General features: G+C 40.2%; 1 long non-coding RNA gene across 1 annotated transcript; it reads right to left on the minus strand.

Annotated features, from left to right (window-relative positions):
- Positions 1–4691: 4691 nt before the first annotated feature.
- On the minus strand, positions 4692–5847 carry LOC121813192. Its single transcript, XR_006053562.1, has 3 exons — positions 5623–5847; positions 5486–5547; positions 4692–5385 (listed from the first exon to the last, which is right to left on the minus strand). It is a non-coding gene; the product is annotated as an uncharacterized LOC121813192 (long non-coding RNA).
- Between the last annotated feature and the right edge of the window lie 2502 nt (positions 5848–8349).

Raw genomic sequence — 8349 nt, forward strand, 5'->3', positions numbered from 1 at the left:
CATCACAAATAAGAAACAATGTGTGAAGACTGTAGCATGCATGGCTTCAGCTTCTGCTTCTCATGTGCTCCACCACCCTCCAACCTGCACATGTGGACGTTTTTCATTCATCTACATGAACACATGCGTGTGCAGAAACGCCAATCATAGGTCAGAGGTCACACCTATTTCGTAACTATTGAGTTCCTATTTCTCTTTATTAAGTGTGCCTATGCCAAAAGGCACACTTATTACTATTGCTCGGATTTCTTCTTCTTCTTATTATTATTATTCTCCATCTTCCGCCTGAACTTTATGACAGCCTCCCCTATTTTCAGGCGAGAATGTAGGGGTGTAAACTTCAAATATCTGCTCGTTTTATCAAGAAGTCCCATATTTTATCAAGAAGTCCCATATCTCTCACGATGTTACTGCTAGCGCCGCATGGCAGCTAGCCGGCTAGCTGGCTAGCGCGGCTTGGCTGACACCCAGGCCGGGCTGGCTGACACCCAGGCCCGCTCACGCTCTCGTGTCACCCCTAGTCTTTCGTGATGACTCTTGGTTGGCTGCTGGACTTATTTTTCATTTATATGGGCTGGTGATTCGGTATGAGTGTCCGGTGAACTGAATGTCAGGTAAGACGTTATGTATATGTAAGGTAGTGACTGGAATAAGTCACAAGGTGTCGCTGTTGAGCTGCATATATGTTGTAAATTTTAGCAATTTTGACCATTTGTCCTCTGCAGGACACCGTAGTTCAGATTTCTCGTTCGCGTGGGCGCCATCTTGGTTCAGTGTTTACTGTGATGTGCAAAGGTAAGCACTGTCAGTGGCGAACTGCATTGGTTTTGTTTAAAAATAAGTGTTCCACTGTGTAAAATAGCGGTTTGTCATTTAAGCCGAGCATATATTTTGTTTATTGAGAGGTTCATGTATTGTCTGATGAGAGTATGAGCAGTTTGTGTGCATGTTTCATTTGGTAATATCTGCCGCAATTTCGGGCTACATTCCCGCTAGTTAGCAGAGCACCCATTCGGGCAAAGTAATGCAAGATGAAGCATTAGCTTTTCAGCTGCAGTTTGCTGGTAATCCTGCTATGTTAGTTTTGTGTCATACTCATTCCTGAGACCGTGGAATTTTGTAAAAACATGATTATTTTTGCTTAATGTGTTTTTTATATATATTGTTGTTGTATTTTACTATGTTGATAATCACGCAGTGTTTACTGTGATTTGCAAAGGGCCAGCAGCAGAGTTGGAGTGGTGTTTGCCCCAGCATCTGAATAAACGGCACGGTCCGAGCCACAAATTGAACGCCTGTGTCCGACTGGTCTCTCTACTGTGCACCCCAATCCAACACAAACTTACACAACGCAGAGTCCGGGGTGTAGGGAGGCCCCTGCACGGGTTGGGTTACATATATTTCCGTTGTGCTGACTTTTTACAATCAGTTACAATAAGTCGTACAGCTGGGTGGGTGCTGTGTTACTGATGGTGAACTTTATTGTATTCATAAGGTTAGTTATTGGGTTGCCAACCGCCCCGTGCAAACGGAATCGTCCCGCATTCAGAGAAAATATTACGCGTTTCGTATTGAGCTGAAAAGGAACACAGTTTGTCCCGTACTTCAGGTAGAATGGAAGAAGACACAAAGCTGGATTTATTCTGTCGTTACTCAGGCTCCCCTGTCATTCTCTCGCCTGTTGCAACTTCAATCGTGAAACTGATCAATGATCGGCTTTTCTCTCGTTTGTTTATTGCGCTAAACAACAGCAGCACGTTTAAGCTTGATCAGCTGTTGTTAGAATTCATTTGATTTTAATTTCTAGTATCAGCTGATGTTTGCTGGAGCCACAGCTGTAAAAAAGGGCTGGTCGAAACCAGGAGATGTCCTTACTGAATCATCAGAGCTGAACTGGTGATGGAGAAACAGGTTTACCTTTTAGGTGACATGAATGAGTTGAAGGGAAGTTATGAACTGTTTCTGAGAGACAAATAACACCAAGCTCCTTTTTTTGTGTAGCTGACAGCTGGTGGGGGGACACAAAGATATACTTTTCTTTCTTACTCTCATATAAAATATTTAGCTTTTATTAAATAGTTATCTGAATCTTACAACCAAAGTTTGTATAATAATACACAAGATTGGCTGTAGACCATACCCTTGGAGGATCTTAAGGACATTTATTGTCTTTTGAATTTTAGTTTTAAACCATTTTCACTGTGTTGAGTGGATTATAGCCAAATTTGTCAAAGAATCTTTTTTTAACTTTTTTTTTTAATTGTGGTGTAAATTCATTAAATTAGCCTAAAATGGCTAAGCTACAGCAATGCATCCACCTTTATGCCTTTGGACAAAAATTGTCCCATTGAAACCCATTATAAACGCTATTTTTCACGCCAGAAAAATTACGGTTTAAGGGATCGTCAGGTTTCCACCTTAGGTTTCGTTTTTAACTAGAGACCTTAGAGTTGTAATTTTTTTATTTGTCCACCGAGTGGCGCCCTTGCTTCACATTTGACCTCTGCTCGAAAACAGCGGGCTGCAGAACTGAACTGCGGGAAAGGAAGTCTGATTTCCGGCTTGCATCACCGGCTTCGCCCGCTGATCGGGCGGACCATTTTCCCCCTAGACGTGAGAGGTGGATTTTTTTTAATCAACAGGAAATGACGTATTTGTTGTCACGTGGTATGGACGTGTGTGCTGGAGAAAGGAGTCCCACGCAACATGCCCCGGTTCGTCGCGAGTTACCCCGGGAACAGGCACCTCTTTCGGCCTAGAGGAGAAGCATTGACCGCCTGGAGACCATTTTCGGCTCCGGAAATTTTTTTTTAAAGTAGATCGAAATTACTTTTGGTGCCGATCTTTGGACCATCTAAAGGCCTAATTATAATAACAATCAAATATTACTTCAAATGTTTTTTTTGGAAAATATTTAGTTTTTTAGTTTTTTTGTAATACAACTGGGATTTAAAGGGTTAAAACAACGAAAATATAATTAAAACTTTATATGAATATTTCAGGGAGAAGTAGTTTTAAAAGACTGACCAATTTAAAGTGAAAAAAAAATTAATATTTAATATTTTTATTGCACTTTTTGGGGAATGGACATAGGCTGCATTTTTTTTAATGTGCTCCTGCAAAAAAAATAATGGCAGGTCAAAATGAATGTTTGGTGCCAATCTTTGGACCATCTAAAGGCCTAATTATAATAACAATCAAATATTACTTCAAATGTTTTTTTTGGAAAATATTTAGTTTTTTTGTTTTTTGGGGCTAAAAAAACAGGGCGCTCGTGTAATAAACTGGGATTTAAAGGGTTAAAACAACGAAAATATAATTAAAACTTTATATGAATATTTCAGGGAGAAGTAGTTTTAAAAGACTGACCAATTTAAAGTGAAAAAAAATATGAATATATAAAGTTTTTATAGCACTTTTTGGGGAATGGACATTTATTGTCGTTAAGCACAAAGGTGGATGCATTTTTAAGACGCCTCCAGGTGTTAATCATTCAGAACACTGTGTAAAAATAACAAAAAACAAAAAGTGAATGAAAAGTGCATAAATATTTATTTTACGTGTTTGATGTGTGTGGCAGGGCGTGGTCTGCAGTGCCGCTGCAGGGGAGGTGGACCCACCTCAGCGGCATCTGCAATCACGCCTCTCAGGTGTAAAGTCTGTGCTCTCTCTGCTTTTTTTTTTTTTTTTGTATGTGTCGGGCTGTGAGATGAAAAGCTACAGCCGGCTGTGTGGGTACAGCAACTATGTGTGAAAAGTGGTCCATAACGTAATGCTTCAAAGTGTGTTCATGCAAACATTGTCGGGTCTGCTTATGAACCTCTGCGCACAGCGTCTACAAATTGGGGCTGTACGAAGTCACCTCATCTTTACACAAAACTGTAAGCTGTCATCTGTGAGGCGCGAGCGGTGTTTGGTTTTACCATAGTTCATGGTGGAGAATGGCTGCTCTGCTGAGTTTTGCTCTCTGTAGCCGTTTGAATGGCAAACTATACTGATTAGCGGCGGCATAGGCACACTTAAAATTTCTTCTGAAATTTTCGCTTTCTAGTTCTTTATTCCACTATTTTATTCTAGCTGCTTCCGTACACTTTTTGGCGCTTAACTACTCCCACAGTTTTTGTGCTATTTGCCATTCAAACTTTAAAAAATTCTGCTCTTTCTGCTAATGCCGGCTATGACTTTTGGTGCTCATAACTTCTATACTTTTTGAGATATTGAATTTTTTTTGCAATATTTTTTGCCCATTTCTGCCATATCATCAGTGGCCTCACTGATTTTCCTTGCCGGGTTGACCTGTGTTTTAGCTCAGTGAGATGAGCATCCGTTCTCAGACTGGGAGGCCCGGGTTCAAATCCCGCTTATGGCAACATTTCTTTCAGTTAACACTTAAACTTTTTTAACTCTTTTCAGCAAAATTTTCAGTTTTTTCTGCTGTTTTCAGAAAAAAACTCTTTTCAGCAGAAATTCTGCTGATTCACCTCTTTTCTGCAAAGTTTTCAGCCTTTTCACCTCTTATCAGCACAATTCTCAGCCGCTTCTGCTCATTTCAGCACAATTGTCAGTCTCTCCACCACTTCTTTGTGAGAAAGAGTTTGGTGCAGTGAGATGAATAGCTACCTTGAGACCTGAAGGGCCAGGTTTGAATCCTGCTCAGGGCAATGGTTTTTTTTTTGTTTTTTTTCTCAACTTTTTCAGCTTTTTTCAGCAGACATCTTCAGCGTTAAGGCATCCACACAGCATTTTCGCAGGAAATGCAAATTTTTCTAGTTGTCTGAGACTGTGATGTGTAGAAGTGCTCGATGTAGTCACCGATTTTCATCTGCAGTTCTTATTTATCGAACAATACCATGAAGATGAACGTGGAAGCACGCGAGCACAAAAAGTAGAATAATAGCAAAACTTTAGTGTTTTAAAAAACAATAATAAAAATGTACAAACACACATGTGACTCCAGACTGCAACAGCTCTCAGATTAGAAATGAGCGACAGTTTCCTTTGGAAAGATGATTTTAATATAAAATACTTCACTCAAAGTTTTGTTTTCTTCTATTTTTTTTATAATATTATTTTTGTTGTTCTTTATTACTATTAATCACTGATATCAGTGTGAGCCCCTGAAAAGCCTCATCAGCTGATATCCAGCTTATTTAATGTTGTGCCCCAGAAGAAATTTGTCATCTGAGGTCAGTGGTTTTATGCACAGTCCCTCACAAATAAGCAATAAAAAGACAAAACAGGAAGATTACTGATGAATGACATAATAAAGTTCACTTACTCTGTCCTTATGGCTTTTATAATACGAGTTAACCGGTTCACATCCACAGCCAGACTGGTTCCAGCTGACAGTAGCACAGCCAGCATGAAGCACGGCAGCACCTTCATCTGCATCGTTTCAAACAACACGTTTGTGATGAGTTTTAATGCAGTAAACAGTTAACCATTACAGTAAACTGTTAACTCAAAACTCTTAAAAATATCTTACCTTTAAAAAGTCTTTTAAAAATGTCAAACTTTTCCACCTTCACTGCTTTGTTTGTCCTGAAACTGCAACAGAAGAAAGAAACCAGTGAAATGCAGGAAACTGAACTGGGACTAAACTGAACCAAGAGCTTCACATACCTGCTCAGGTGGAAGGTCTGTGACCTTCAGTTAGCTGTAAGGAGTGGTTCTATCTGCAGTCGTTCAGGAGGTTTTTATATGAGCAGAGGGGCACAGCAGCCTAAAAATGAGGAAGACAGAAACGAGAAGAAGAGCATCTTATCAGAGCATCATCACATCCTCTCCGCCTGTGGCCACAGTCAGCAAATATGATGAACTCTGTGAGTGCGACAGCTTTTTACAAGCTTCAGCCACAATCAGTCGTTAAAACCCTCTACAGCATAGCGTTGCCCTGAGGCAACAAACCACATTTTCATGCCTTACACTGGCCCTTCAAAAAAACAACAACAACTTTTTTTTTTCAAATAATGCTACCAGACACATCTCTTTCCAATAAAATGATGAGTTGAAGGTGGTGTGACTTTCATTTTGGGGGAGGACCCCTTTCTGCAAGCTGCACTACATGAGGACATCTCCATTAGGAGGCAAGATAAAGATCACTATTTTACATGTTTATAGTGAAATAAATGTATATTAAAAATACTTGTATGTGCATGAATATGTTAAGAAGCATATTTGATTGTTTGTTCTACTTTTTAAAATTTATTTATACAGTAAAACTGTTAATTTTCATTCGTTGCCTCAAGGCAACACTGCGCAGTTAGCCCAATTTTTTTCAGGCAATATAATGCATTTGCATATATTGCATACTCAGTAAGTGAGGACAGTGAGCTTTCAGGGAGTGACATTGAAGTAGAGGAGTGGATCCCTGAATGAGGTTTGGGGGATACTTAGGAGCTCAGGGGTCAGTTGGTAAAGTAACTGTGTCTGTGTGTGTAGTGCCCACATAGCAAGCAGGTCTGGCCAGGATCTGGTATCAAGTCGGCACTGCTGGCCGACTTCTGGCATGATAAGACGTATGTCATCAGGCCTGGCATAGATGGCACTGTCTATGTGATGGCATGCCATATCTGGCTTGATTGTGGCTTGGTTTATGTGGCCCAGGCCTACAGAAAACAGGTCTGGCCCAGATCTCATCAAGCTGGCACTTCTGACTGACTGGTGTTTTGGCAGAGTGTATGTCAACCAGATGTGTGCCAGGTCTGGCAATGACGCCACTGTTTATGCGATGGCATGCCATATCTCAGGTGGTAGAGCAGGTTACAAACTGATCGGAAGGTTAGCTGGTTCGATCCCTGGCTCCTCCAGTCTGCATGTCAAGAGTGTGAATGTGTATGAATGTAGTTAGGAAGCACTCAGTTAAGCAAAAGTGGCATGTTGTATAGAGCAGTTTGAGTAATCTGGGAGAGTAGAAAAATGCTATATAAAAATCAGTCCATTCACTGTCTGAACAGAGTTTCGGCATGTTACTTTTGCACTGTTTTGCATGTTCTGGCACATGTTGTTATTACATGGCTTGATTAAGGTACACATTAGGCTGACATCTGGGGCTAGAGCTGAAACCGTTCTGGCCCTTTGGTGGCGCCCAGACCTGGTTTGCCAGTGGTGGCCCATTCAGAGCAACGGGTTTTTCCCTTTTCTACATCTGCATGTTCTCGGAAAGAGCTGAGGTTTCTCTTCTCTACATCTAACTGTTCTCTGAAAACAGGAAGTGGTTAGTAGCTGAATAAGTTCATCACAAAAGTTATTAGGTGAAAAGTCACGTAGACATGTAGATTGCTTAGTGATCAATAAAAAGCACATTTTTATAATGCTAACTGTTTTGGCAATATTATTACATCTAATAGTGTTTTCAGAAGACTTCCATGTTGTACTGGGTGTCCAGTAGATGTAATCACTCCTCTGTTCTGCCAAATTTTTGCAAAGTGGTGAACTACTGAAAAACATACTGGCTGTCTGTGTATATATTTATATCTTGGCCTGCAAGCAATTCACATGCATGTATGACTGCTTTGAGTTCTGCACTCTGAGTGGAGTGTGGATGACCTTCTTCAGGTGAGGCCAAAAGTGTGCTTGGGTTCAATTGACCACACTTGTGGATGGTAATGTGTGATTGCGACAGTAAGATTCCAACATATGATAGTTGTCTTGCATGCGTCAGGTAAGACAGATTGGCTTGGAGTAAAATTGAAGTCACTGCGTGGGGTACTCTGATGATCAGAGTGTGCCCTAAAACAATGTCAGCTGACTTTCTTTCTTTTTTTTTACTGCCTCTGATGCGGCTGCACAGGCTTGCACATGCAGGCAGGCCTGACGCAACAGAGTCTAATTTGCACGAGTAAAATGCGAGCGGGCGTTGTTTTTCTCCAAATGCCTGTGTTAACACTGCTTTCATATAACCTGCTCCTCCATCTACATGTAAGTAGAAAGGCTTATCATAGTCAGGCAATGCTAAAACTGTATTTGTCTGTAATGCCTATTTTTAAGTTACTGAATCCTTCTTCTTTTTTCTTCTCTATAGATGCAACACTACATTTTCACTTAAGGCATTTTAGATATTTCTAGTTTTTTCCAAAGAATTCACACATCTCACACATCCTACATATTTCAAACTTTTAAGTTAGGATTTTTTAAAAAACAACAACTTTGCATTGCTCATAGCTCACAGCTCTAAAACTAGGCATTTGTAAATCATATGCCTAATCAGTATGTGTCACTGTGATCCACAAGTATGGTCACAAATTTGTTTCCAAACAAACAAAATAATCAAACAAAAACAAAAACGTACAACATTAGTCAGGACACAAAAAGGAAAAGAAAAAAATGCTGCCAGAAACAAATCAGAAG

The sequence above is a fragment of the Haplochromis burtoni genome, unplaced genomic scaffold (genome assembly GCF_018398535.1).
Source record: "Haplochromis burtoni strain Fernald_Lab_line unplaced genomic scaffold, NCSU_Asbu1 Contig_1253, whole genome shotgun sequence".
Classification (NCBI taxonomy): Eukaryota; Metazoa; Chordata; class Actinopteri; order Cichliformes; family Cichlidae; genus Haplochromis; species Haplochromis burtoni.